Consider the following 12,625-nt stretch of genomic DNA (forward strand, 5'->3'; position numbering starts at 1 on the left):
GTGGAGAATAACGGTAGTCTGCCTGTAGTCTGCCCTGTGGAGAATAACGGTAGTCTGCCTGTAGTCTGCCCTGTGGAGAATAACGGTAGTCTGCCTGTAGTCTGCCCTGTGGAGAATAACGGTAGTCTGCCTGTAGTCTGACCTGTGGAGAATAACGGTAGTCTGCCTGTAGTCTGCCCTGTGGAGAATAACGGTATTCTGCCTGTAGTCTGCCTTGTGGAGAATAACAGTATTCTGCCTGTAGTCTGCCCTGTGGAGAATAACGGTAGTCTGCCTGTAGTCTGCCCTGTGGAGAATAACGGTAGTCTGCCTGTAGTCTGCCCTGTGGAGAATAACGGTATTCTGCCTGTAGTCTGCCCTGTGGAGAATAACGGTATTCTGCCTGTAGTCTGCCCTGTGGAGAATAACGGTAGTCTGCCTGTAGTCTGCCCTGTGGAGAATAACGGTATTCTGCCTGTAGTCTGCCCTGTGGAGAATAACGGTAGTCTGCCTGTAGTCTGCCCTGTGGAGAATAACGGTAGTCTGCCTGTAGTCTGCCCTGTGGAGAATAACGGTAGTCTGCCTGTAGTCTGCCTTGTGGAGAATAACGGTAGTCTGCCTGTATTCTGCCCTGTGGAGAATAAACATAGTCTGCCTGTAGTCTGCCCTGTGGAGAATAACGGTAGTCTGCCTGTAGTCTGCCCTGTGGAGAATAACGGTAGTCTGCCTGTAGTCTGCCCTGTGGAGAATAACGGTAGTCTGCCTGTAGTCTGCCCTGTGGAGAATAACGGTAGTCTGCCTGTAGTCTGCCCTGTGGAGAATAACGGTAGTCTGCCTGTAGTCTGCCTTGTGGAGAATAACGGTAGTCTGCCTGTAGTCTGCCCTGTGGAGAATAACGGTAGTCTGCCTGTAGTCTGCCTTGTGGAGAATAACGGTAGTCTGCCTGTAGTCTGCCCTGTGGAGAATAACGGTAGTCTGCCTGTAGTCTGCCCTGTGGAGAATAACGGTAGTCTGCCTGTAGTCTGCCCTGTGGAGAATAACGGTAGTCTGCCTGTAGTCTGCCCTGTGGAGAATAACGGTAGTCTGCCTGTAGTCTGCCCTGTGGAGAATAACGGTAGTCTGCCTGTAGTCTGCCCTGTGGAGAATAACGGTATTCTGCCTGTAGTCTGCCCTGTGGAGAATAACGGTAGTCTGCCTGTAGTCTGCCCTGTGGAGAATAACGGTAGTCTGCCTGTAGTCTGCCCTGTGGAGAATAACGGTAGTCTGCCTGTAGTCTGCCCTGTGGAGAATAACGGTAGTCTGCCTGTAGTCTGCCCTGTGGAGAATAACGGTATTCTGCCTGTAGTCTGCCCTGTGGAGAATAACGGTAGTCTGCCTGTAGTCTGCCCTGTGGAGAATAACGGTAGTCTGCCTGTAGTCTGCCCTGTGGAGAATAACGGTAGTCTGCCTGTAGTCTGCCCTGAGGAGAATAACGGTAGTCTGCCTGTAGTCTGCCCTGTGGAGAATAACGGTAGTCTGCCTGTAGTCTGCCCTGTGGAGAATAACGGTAGTCTGCCTGTAGTCTGCCCTGTGGAGAATAACGGTAGTCTGCCTGTAGTCTGCCCTGTGGAGAATAACGGTAGTCTGCCTGTAGTCTGCCCTGTGGAGAATAACGGTAGTCTGCCTGTAGTCTGCCCTGTGGAGAATAACGGTAGTCTGCCTGTAGTCTGCCCTGTGGAGAATAACGGTAGTCTGCCTGTAGTCTGCCCTGTGGAGAATAACGGTAGTCTGCCTGTAGTCTGCCCTGTGGAGAATAACGGTAGTCTGCCTGTAGTCTGCCTTGTGGAGAATAACGGTAGTCTGCTTGTAGTCTGCCCTGTGGAGAATAACGGTAGTCTGCCTGTAGTCTGCCCTGTGGAGAATAACGGTAGTCTGCCTGTAGTCTGCCTTGTGGAGAATAACGGTAGTCTGCCTGTAGTCTGTCCTGTGGAGAATAACGGTAGTCTGCCTGTAGTCTGCCCTGTGGAGAATAACGGTAGTCTGCCTGTAGTCTGCCCTGTGGAGAATAACGGTAGTCTGCCTGTAGTCTGCCCTGTGGAGAATAACGGTAGTCTGCCTGTAGTCTGCCCTGTGGAGAATAACGGTGATCAGACCCCTTGACTTTTCCCACATTTTGTTACTTTACAGCCTTATCCCAAAATGTATTAAATTATTTTTCCCCTCATCAAGCTACACACAATATCCTATTATGACAAAGCAAAAACAGTAGAAAAATATATATTTTTGCACATATATAAAAAAGAAACTGAAATATTACATTTACATAAGTACTCAGATCCTTTACTCACCAATTTGTTGAAACACCTTTGGCAGCGATTACAGCCTCGAGTCTTCTTAGGTATGACGCTACAAACTTGGCACACTTATATTTGGGGAGTTTCTCCCATTTTCTCTGCAGATCCTCTCAAGCTCTGTCAGGTTGGATGGGAAGAGTCGCTGCACAGCTATTTTCTATGTGTCCTGTGTGGCTCAGTCGGTAGAGCATGGCGCTTGCATGGCGCTTGCAATGCCAAGCGTCGTGGGTTCGATTCCCGCTGGGACCACCCATATGTAAAACTAGTGGCCCCAGCCGACTTGTAAGTCGCTTTGGACAAAAGCGTCTGCTAAATGGGATATATTATTATTATTATTATTTTCAGGTCTCTCCAAATGTTCGATTGGATTCAAGTCCAGTCTCAGGCTGGGTCAATCAAGGACATTCAAAGAATTTTCCAGAAGACACTCCTGCATTGTCTTGGCTGTGTGCTTAGGGTTGTTGTCCTGATGGAAGGTGAACCTTCACCCCAGTCTGAGGTCCTGAGAGCTCTGTAGCAGGTTTTCATTAAGGATCTCTCTGTACTTTGCTCTGTTCATTTTTCCCTTGATCCTGACTAGTCTCCCAGTCTCTGCCACTGAAAAACATCCCCCCCCCCGCATCATGCTGCCACCACCATGCTTCACCTTAGGGATGGTGCCAGGTTTCCTCCAGATGTTCAATATTGGTTGTACTTCTGGAAGTTTCTCCCATCTCCACAGAGGAACACTAGAGCTCTGTCAGAGTGACCATCGGGTTCTTGGTCACCTCCCTGACAAAGGCCCGTCTCCCCTGATTGCTCAGTTTTGCCAGTGGCCAGCTCTTGGAAGAGTGTTGGTAGTTCCAAACTTCTTACACTTAAGAATGATGGAGGCCACTGTGTTCTTAGAGACCTTCAATGCTCCATAAATGTTGTGGTACCTTTCCCCAGATCTGTACCTCGACACAATCCTGTCTCGGAGCTCTATGGACAATTCCTTCGACCTCATGGCTTGGTTTTTGATCTGACAGGTGTGTGCCTTTCTAAATCATGACCAATCAATCAAATTTACCACAGGTGGACTCCAATCAAGTTGATCAATGGCACCTGAGCATATTTACACGTTTCATAGCAAAGGGTCTGAATACTTATGCAAATAAGGTATTTCTGTTTCTAGGATATTGTGTTTAGATTGCTGAGTACATTTTTTAAATATAATCCATTTTAGAGGGGGTACTTTGAGCATCTACCCCTCCAAATGTCTGAGCACAACAATCTACAGGTGACATATAAGTGACATAAAAGTGACATACAGGTAACTTTATTCTATTTTCAGACCAAGCTGTCCTCTGATTGGTTGTGTTAGCTGTATGTCAGGTCTACCTGTCCTCTGATTGGTTGTGTCATCTGTCTGTCTGTCAGGCCAAGCTGGGCTCTGGTAGGCTAATGGGACCGAAGGGCGTGTCAGTGGATCAGAACGGTCATGTGATCGTCGTTGACAACAAGGCATGCACTGTCTTCATCTTCCAGCCAACCGGCAAGCTCGTTTCTAAATTGTAGCCGCGGCAACGGAGACAAACAGTTTGCAGGTGTGTTGATGATGATGCTGAGGGTCATGATGGTGATGATGATGGGAATGATAATGATGGTGATGATCATGATCATGATCCATCTCTCCTCTCTCCACCTCCTCTCCTCCTCTCTCCACTTCCTCTTCACCTCTCCTTCTCTCTCCACCTCCTCTTCATTTGTCCTCTCCTCTCTCCACCTACTCCTCTCCTCCTCTCTCCACTTCCTCTTCACCTCTCCTTCTCTCTCCACCTCCTCTCTCCACCTCCTCTTCATTTGTCCTCTCTCCACCTACTCCTTTCCTCCTCTCTCCACCTCCTTGCCTCCTCTCTCCTCTCTTCCGACCAGGTCCTCATTTTGCAGCCGTCAACAACAACAATGAGATCATAGTGACAGACTTCCACAACCACTCAGTCAAGGTAACCAACTTATCAAGACACTTCCACCCAATATTTACTAGGTCTGGTGGATCAACTAAACATGAGCTTCGTTAATTAAACCAACCACTCAGTCAAGGTAACCAACTTATCAAGACACTTCCACCCAATATTTACTAGGTCTGATGGATCAACTAAACATGACCTTCATTAATTAAACCAACAGAATGAATGGGAAAAGTCCTGGTTCAATTTAAAAAAGTCCCATTTCCCTCCCTCCCTCCTAGGTGTTCACCCCAGAGGGAGAGCTGCTGTTGAAGTTTGGATCTAACGGAGAGGGCAACGGTCAATTTAATGCTCCGACAGGCGTGGCCGTCGATGTGAATGGAAACATCATTGTAGCTGACTGGGGCAACAGCCGCATACAGGTATAGTTTTATATATAGATATATAGATATACAGTACCAGTCATACAGGTATAGTTTTATATATAGATATAGATATATATAGATATACAGTACCAGTCATACAGGTATAGTTTTATATATAGATATAGATATATATAGATATACAGTACCAGTCATACAGGTATAGTTTTATATATAGATATAGATATACAGTACCAGTCATACAGGTATAGTTTTATATATAGATATATAGATATAGATATACAGTACCAGTCATACAGGTATAGTTTATATATAGATATATAGATATAGATATACAGTACCAGTCATACAGGTATAGTTTTATATATAGATATATATATATAGATATACAGTACCAGTCATACAGGTATAGTTTTATATATAGATATAGATATATATAGATATACAGTACCAGTCATACAGGTATAGTTTTATATATAGATATAGATATATATAGATATACAGTACCAGTCATACAGGTATAGTTGTGTATATATAGATATAAATATATAGATATACAGTACCAGTCATACAGGTATAGTTTTATATATATATATATAGATAGATAGATAGATAGATAGATAGATATACAGTACCAGTCATACAGGTATATTGTATATATAGATATATATATATATAGATATACAGTACCAGTCATACAGGTATAGTTTTATATATATATATATATATATATACAAAAAGTGTTAAACAAATCAGTATATTGTTTAGATTTTAGATTCTTCAAAGTAGCCACCCTTTGCCTTGTTGACAGCTTTGCACACTCTTTGCATTCTCTCAACCAGCTTCATGAGGTAAACACCTGGAAAGCATTTAAATTAACAGGTGTGCCTTTGCTGCACAAAGAAACCACTACTAAAGGACACCAATAAGAAGAAGAGACTTGCTTGGGCCAAGAAACACAAGCAATGGACATTAGACCAGTGGAAATCTGTCCTTTCGTCTGATGAGTCCAAATTTGAGATTTTGATTCCAAACCCGCTGTCTTTGTGAGATGCAGAGTAGGTGAACAATATGATCTCTACATGTGTGGTGTTCCCACCGTGAAGCATGGAGGAGGAGGTGTGATTGTGTTGCGGTGCTTTGCTGGTGACACTGTCAGTGATTCTTTTTAAATTCAAGGCACACTTAACCAGTATGGCTACCACAGCATTCTGGAGTGATACGCCATCCCATCTGGTTTGCACTTAGTGGGACTATCATTTGTTTTTCAACAGGACCCAACACACCTCCAGGCTGTGTAAGGGCTATTTGCCCAAAAAAGAGAGTGATGGAGTGCTGCAACAGATGACCTGGCCTCCACAATCACCGAACCTCAACACTCAACCCAATTGAGATGGTTTGGGATGAGTTGGACCGCAGAGTGAAGGAAAAACAGCCAACAAGTGCTCAGAATATGTGGGAACTCCTTCAAGACTGTTGGAAAAAGCATTCCAGGTGAAGCTGGCTGAGAGAATGCCACATCCACAACAGCCACAGATATAGTATAGGTAATGTATTTAGCAGTAGCGTGCCGTGGTTCTGGGGCCTGGGCCTTCAGTGAAGTCCTACACAGTCCCACCCAAATTAATCCACCTCTTTTTACCATCATTATGATGCCATGGCTCTAGACACTATACATTTAGACAGAAACGCAGTATAACCAGGCCTTGCATCACATTGAAATTGACATTTTTATTCAGAGAATTGCAGGGGAAGAGTACAATAACTTTTCATTGTGCAGCTTCGTTGCCCTGCGCGCTTGTTCGTTAAGCTGGAGATCCACTCGGGTGTCCCCAAAAGTTTTCAAAAGCACCATTGTTTGTAAGTGCCCAGCCGTACTTTGGTGTCTCGTTGCTGCCTTGGTTAGACAACTCAGGTTTGCAAAGCCAGTGTGGCTCCAAACACCAAATCGATCACTTGCAAATCATAGGCATTCCCAGCAGTACAGTTTGCAGTGCTTCTCGGAGCCTGTCTTTGTAGCGTCGGCTTTGTAGCGTCGGCGTCTACCTCTCCTGACAATGTCTAACTTTTCTTGAAAAGTTTGTCTTGAGAATGGTGTTATAATTATATCCTCGACCAAATCGATATCTTCTCCTTCCGCCATTGTGGGTTGAAAAACAGTTTAGTAGTATGTGAATTAATTCGTTGATCAATCGTTGATCACTTTCAGTTTCCTAGTTGGTAATCCAATCAAAAGACGTGCAGGCACTACGCCTGCTAGCTGGCTCCTGTGTAACACTGGAGCCAGCCAGCAGGCGTACAATAGCCAACTCTAAAGCTGATTGGTTGACACTAAATTTTAATTTCCATTCACTTAAGCTACAAGCGCCCGCACTGTTGATTCTGAAGGCCTGAGGGCAGATTTTAGACCCCTGGCAACACATGATGGCTGAATATGATTGGATAAAATATCTAACATAAAGACCAGCCCTCCAAATCTCAACCTGGGGCTGGAAGCAGTGCAACCAAGAGGAACGCTATGAAATGAAGAGTGTAACTCTTACTCTGGGGAATAATTTAATACATATTTGTGGGAAAATATATTTAAAAAAAAGATATATTCTGATGATGTTTAGGCCAGCAGAGAAGGCCTTGTTGCCCTGACGGCCCACCACTGCTATTTAACCAGGCAAGTTAGTTATGAACAAATTCTAATTTACAATGACAGCCTACCCCAGGACAATTATGCTCTGCCCTATTGGACTCCCAATCACAGCTGGATGTGATACAGCATGGATTTGAACCACTGTAGTGACTTCTCTTGCACTGAGATGCAATGCCTTAGACTGCTACACCACTCAGTGCATTCAGAAAGTGTTCATATCCTTTGAATTAATCCATAAATATATGTTTTCCTCATCCATCTATACACAGTACCCGATAATGACATCACAATATCCCATAATGACATCACAATACCCCATAATGACAAAGTGAAAACAGTTTTAGAAATGTTTGCGAATTTACTGAAAATGAAGTACAGAAATAATTTATTGACATAAGTATTCACACCCCTGAGTCAATACAGTGGTTACAGCTGTGAGTGTAACTGGGTAAGTCTCTAAGAGCTGTGAGTGTTTCTGGGTAACTCTCTAAGAGCTGTGAGTGTTTCTGGGTAACTCTCTAAGAGCTGTGAGTGTTTCTGGGTAAGTCTCTAAGAGCTGTGAGTGTTTATGTGTAAGTCTCTAAGAGCTGTGAGTCTTTCTGGGTAAGTCTCTAAGAGCTGTGAGTCTTTCTGGGTAAGTCTCTAAGAGCTTTGAGTGTTTCTGGGTAAGTCTCTAAGAGTGTTTCTGGGTAAATCGCTAAGAGTGCTAAGAGCTGTGAGTGTTTCTGGGTAAGTCTCTAAGAGCTGTGAGTGTTTCTTAAGTCTCTAAGAGCTGTGAGTGTTTCTGGGTAAGTCTCTAAGAGCTGTGGTCTTTCTGGGTAAGTCTCTAAGAGCTGTGAGTGTTTATGGGTAAGTCTCTAAGATCTGTGAGTCTTTCTGGGTAAGTCTCTAAGAGCTGTGAGTGTTTCTGTAAGTTGATAAGAGCTGTGAGTCTTTCTAGGTAAGTCTCTAAGAGCTGTGAGTGTTTCTGGGTAAGTCTCTAAGAGCTGTGAGTCTTTCTAGGTAAGTCTCTAAGAGCTGTGAGTGTTTCTGGGTAAGTCTCTAAGAGCTGTGAGTGTTTATGGGTAAGTCTCTAAGAGCTGTGAGTTTTTCTGGGTAAGTCTAAGATCTGTGAGTGTTTCTGGGTAAGTCTCTAAGAGCTGTGGGTGTTTCTGGGTAAGTCTCTAAGAGCTGTGAGTCTTTCTGGGTAAGTCTCTAAGAGCTGTGAGTCTTTCTGGGTAAGTCTCTAAGAGCTGTGAGTCTTTCTGGGTAAGTCTCTAAGAGCCTACCACACCTGGATTATTTTAAAGTTCTTCAAAATCTGTCAGTGGTTGTTGATCATTGCTAGACAGCCATTTAAGTCTCCCATTGATTGTCACTCAGATTTAATTCAAAGCTGTAACTCGGAACATTCACTGTCCTCTTGGTAAGCAACTCCAGTGTAGATTTGGTCTTGTGTTTTAGGTTAGGGTTTTGCTGGAAGGTGATTTAGTCTCCCAGTGTCTAGTGGAAAGCAGACTGAACCAGGTTTTCCTCTAGGATTTTGCCTTTGCTTATCAAAAATCAATCCTCCAAAACTCCCCAGTGCTAAACGATTACAAGCATACCCATAACATGATGCAGCCACCGCCATGCTTGTACATATGGAGAGTTTTACTCAGTAATGTGTTTTGTTGGATTTGCCCCAATCATGACACTTTGTATTCAGGACAAAACGTTCATTTTTTTAGCACATTTTTTGCCGTATTTACAGTCTTGTTGCAAACAGGATGAATGTTTTGGAATATTTTTTATTCTGTACAGGCTTCCTTCTTTTCACTCTGTCAATTAGGTTCGTATTGTGGAGTAACTACAATGTTGTTGATCCATCCTCAGTTTTCTCCTATCACAGCCATTACACTCGTAACTATTTTAAAGTCACTACTGGCCTCATGATGAAATCCCTGAGCGGTTTCCTTCCTCTCCACCAACTGAGTTAGGAAGGACGCCTGTATCTTTGTAGTGACTGGGGTGTATTGACACACCATTCAAAGTGTAATTAATAACTTCACCATGCTCAAAGGGGTATTCAATTTCTGCTTCATATATTTTAACCTATCTACCAATTGGTGCCCTTCTTTGCGAGGCATTGGAAAACCTCCATATTTCTTTGTGGTTTAATCTGTGTTTGAAATGCATTGTTCGACTGAGGGACCTTACAATTATCTGTATGTGTGGGGTACAGAGATGACGTAGTCATTCAAAAAAACATTTTAAATATAATTATTGCACACAGAGTGAGTCCATATAACATATTATGTTACTCCTGAACTTATTTATGCTTGCCATAAAAAAGGGGTTGAATACTTATTGACTCATTTCAGCTTTTCATTGTTCATTGTTAATGAATTTGTAAAAAAAAAAATTAAAAAAATGAAAAACATCCACTTTGACATTATGGGGTATTTTTGGGCGACAGTGTAGCCTAGTGGTTAGAGTGTTGGACTAGTAACCAAAAGGTTGCAAGTTCAAATCAAGCTGACAAGGTACAAAATCTGTCGCTCTGCCCCTTAAAAGGCAGTTAACCCGCTGTTCTAGGCCATCATTGAAAATATGAATTTGTTCTTTAACTGACTTGCCTAGTAAAATAAAGGTAAAAAAAAAAAAAAAAAAAAAACCAAATTGTGTGTATGTCAGTGACAAACATGTCAGTCATTTTAAATTCAGGCTGTAACTTAACAAAATGTGGGAAAAGTGACACGTGTGAATACATTATACAATATATAATATATAATTTATACTGTATACAGGTACAAAATTATTCAAATACAGGTACAATAGTATTGTTTCTACACCTGCATGGCTTGATGTTTGGGGTTTTTAGGCTGGGTTTCTGTACAGCACTTTGAGATATCAGCTGATGTACAAAGGGCTTTATAAATAAATCTGGTTTGATTTGTTTTCAGTTACTTTAGAATAAAGATAATTCATTCAGAATACTTAAAAAAATACTTTGAGAATACTTTATCTTCATAATTCTTACACAGATATCAACGTTCAAAAAGTATTTTCATCATTCATCATCCCCCTTCTCCTCTCCAGGTGTCAATTTACATAAGTATCCTCCCCCTTCTCCTCTCCAGGTGTTAATTTACATAAGTATCCTCCCCTTCTCCTCTCCAGGTGTTAATTTACATAAGTATCCCCCCCTCTCCTCTTCAGGTGTTAATTTACATAAGTATCCTCCCCCTCTCCTCTTCAGGTGTTAATTTACATAAGTATCCTCCCCTCTCCTCTCCAGGTGTCAATTTACATAAGGATCCTCCCCTCTCCTCTTCAGGTGTTAATTTATATAAGTATCCTCCCCCTCTCCTCTTCAGGTGTTAATTTACATAAGTATCCCCCCCTCTCCTCTCCAGGTGTCAATTTACATAAGTATCCTCCCCCTCTCCTCTTCAGGTGTTAATTTACATAAGTATCCTCCCCCTCTCCTCTTCAGGTGTTAATTTACATAAGTATCCTCCCCCCTCTCCTCTTCAGGTGTTAATTTACATAAGTATCCTCCCCTCTCCTCTTCAGGTGTTAATTTACATAAGTATCATCCCCCTTCTCCTCTCCAGGTGTTAATTTACATAAGTATCCCCCCCCCCCCCTCTCCTCTTCAGGTGTTAATTTACATAAGTATCCTCCCCCTCTCCTCTCCAGGTGTTTGACGGTAGTGGCTCCTTCCTGTCCTATATCAACACATCAGCTGACCCTCTCTACGGACCTCAGGGTCTGGCTCTCACCTCTGATGGACACGTGGTGGTGGCCGACTCTGGGAACCACTGCTTCAAGGTCTACAGATACCTACAGTAATAGAGGGAGTGAAGAGAGATGGAGAGATGGATGGACAGAACCACTGCTTCAAGGTCTACAGATACCTACAGTAATAGAGGGAGTGAGAAGAGAGATGGAGAGATGGATGGACAGAACCACTGCTTCAAGGTCTACAGATACCTACAGTAATAGAGGGAGTGAGAAGAGAGATGGAGAGATGGATGGACAGAACCACTGTTTCAAGGTCTACAGACACCTACAGTAATAGAGGGAGGGAGGTATGGGTGAATGGATGGAGGGAGAAGAGATATGGAGAGATGGATGGACCGAATCACCGTTTCAAGGTCTACCACTTCCTGGTGTGAATTTAAATGACGACCAATCAAATCTGCTCCTCTCTTTGCACCGGACGACACGTCACTCATCTGCCTTACTATTGGCCAGAACCGCACAGTGAGAGCATTGGTCCTGAGACCTAGCTCTCGCTTGCCAAAATGATGTCACAGCTCCCCATCCCACCGTGGAAACCTGTTAATCTGACTCAATATCAAACTAATCTCAAACGGTTAATCTGACTCAATATCAAACTAATCTCAACCTGTTAATCTGACTCAATATCAAACAAATCTCAACCTGCTAATCTGACTCAATATCAAACTAATCTCAACCTGTTTATCTGTTCTTAAACCTATGGAGTCTACAGAACAATATAAATTGTACGATGGGTTCTAGAGAACGATACAAATGGTTCGTATGGGTTCTAGAGAATGATACAAATTGTTCGTATGGGTTCTAGAGAATGATACAAATTGTTCGTCGTTCTAGAGAACGATACTGATAAATGTATGTTCTATAGAATAATAATATTTATGGTTCGTTTGAGGATCGCTGTCTGCAAAAAATCAATAAGGAATGCTCAGTAATGTTCAATAACGTGGCTATGGTTATTCTAACACTCCACAGATATATTAATCAATCAATTCATTCATTATTGATGATTGGTTGATTTGATTGATTGAGCTAAAAGGCAACTTGCGACTTTTACACTTGGATGAGGTATTTATTCATACAATGTTTCAGAAGAAAAGAAAATACTAGGTGCTTTCCAAATTGCTTCCCTCGTGTAGTGCACTACGTAGGGAAACGAAGTGCTATTTGGGAGACGGACACAGTTGAAAGATAACATGGAAGAGTATATATATTTGGGAATTATCCTTATTATTAATACCGATCAATAACCATTTGCAAACTAACTCTCATCAATGCTGTTTTCACCCCCTCATTAGAAAAAAAAAAAAAATATACAAAAATTTTAGAAGTAGGGCTCAGCACGATTTAAATTCAAAGGTCATTTCCGATTGAACCGTGAATGCAGTCTCCAGGAACGCGAACATTGCCTTTGAATATTACGCTATAATGTAGATCTTCATGAATTGAGCCCTTAATATTTGATTAATAATTGTCTTGTTAATAAGGATTCCAAATGAGTTTTTTATGATTACGTTTGCTGTCGCTTGTCAGTACAGTAATATAAATTCATAACGGAATACTCAGAGTATTCTAGAACAATTCCAGTGT

At 42.4% G+C, this 12,625-nt stretch overlaps 1 pseudogene; it reads left to right on the plus strand.

Annotated features, from left to right (window-relative positions):
* LOC135509888 (tripartite motif-containing protein 2-like) overlaps nucleotides 1-11,449 on the plus strand; it is a 39,529-nt pseudogene extending 28,080 nt beyond the window's left edge.
* Nucleotides 11,450-12,625: the final 1,176 nt, after the last annotated feature.

Source organism: Oncorhynchus masou, chromosome 23 (genome assembly GCF_036934945.1).
Source record: "Oncorhynchus masou masou isolate Uvic2021 chromosome 23, UVic_Omas_1.1, whole genome shotgun sequence".
NCBI lineage: Eukaryota > Metazoa > Chordata > Actinopteri > Salmoniformes > Salmonidae > Oncorhynchus > Oncorhynchus masou.